We start from the raw sequence: 1,038 nt of genomic DNA, 5'->3' as shown, positions 1-1,038 counted from the left end.
CTATGCCATCACAGCTCACAGCAACCTCAAACTTTTGGGCATAAGTGATTCTCTTGCCTCAGCCTCCCAAGTAGCTGGGACTACAGGCACCTGCTACAACACCCGGGTATTTTTTTTGTTGCAGTTGTCATTGTTTAGTTGGTCTGGGCCATGTCCGAATCTGCCACCCTCAGTGCATGTGGTCCTCAGTAGAGTGCTGTGGCGTCTATTAACTCCTGGGCTTAAGCAATTCTCTTGCCTCAACCACCTAAGTAGCTGGGACTACAGGCACCCACCACATCACTTGGCTATTTTTTTGTTGCAGTTGTCATTGTTGTTTAGCTGGCCCTGGCCAGTTTCAAACCTGCCAGCCTCTGTATGTGGCTGGCGCCATAACCACTGTACTACGGGCACCAAGCCGAAATTAGCATATTTTAATACTTAATAATCTCATTGTGTGATATACCTTATGGTGACCATATGGAGGAATTAGTTATAGTTGATCCAGAAATTCTGTGTAGGGGAGAAAACTTTCTAATATGCTAGAAAGTCAAAATAAAAGTCTCTAAACTTCTTCCCCTAAACTAGGCCACTTGACCCACTCTCCTTTTTATCACTGCTGAAGAATTCATTACCTCCTTGAGGAAAGATTGTTGGAGGCTTGTCTTTGATTTTGATTCGGTTTAAGCCAGGCACTTGTAGGAACTGGCCTGGAGGGAGGGGTGGAAAGGAGGAGATAACTCAATTCAGAAACCAAGCCTGTTCCAAAATGTTAACACATTCACTCGGTAATCATGCTTCCTTGGTTCCATTGTCCTCCTAAGTTGCCCACATTTGCGTGCCAGGACGTGTAGCATGGCTGGCAGAAGCTTGCCTATAGCCCCCAAGTGGAAGTCTTAGTGCAGAAGATTCCAGCAAACCAAAGTTTGAGTTCTCAGCATACTTAGCATAGACCTTCACTGTCAAGTAATTTTGTGATATTCTTCCTTTTTTGTTTAAGAAAACACAAGCAGGCTCAGTGCCCATAGCATAGTGGTTACGGTGCCAGCCACATATACC

General features: G+C 45.0%; 1 protein-coding gene across 1 annotated transcript in view; it reads left to right on the top strand.

The window, feature by feature from the left end:
- Nucleotides 1-1,038, top strand: part of GSR (glutathione-disulfide reductase) — a 49,193-nt gene that overhangs the window by 20,072 nt on the left and 28,083 nt on the right. The gene's annotated exons all lie outside the window — the stretch shown is intronic.

This window comes from Otolemur garnettii, unplaced genomic scaffold (assembly GCF_000181295.1).
Source record: "Otolemur garnettii isolate 467f Iridium unplaced genomic scaffold, OtoGar3 scaffold00121, whole genome shotgun sequence".
Lineage (NCBI taxonomy): Eukaryota > Metazoa > Chordata > Mammalia > Primates > Galagidae > Otolemur > Otolemur garnettii.
Note: the sequence above shows the minus strand (reverse complement) of the source record. Positions and strands in the feature narration are given on the sequence as shown.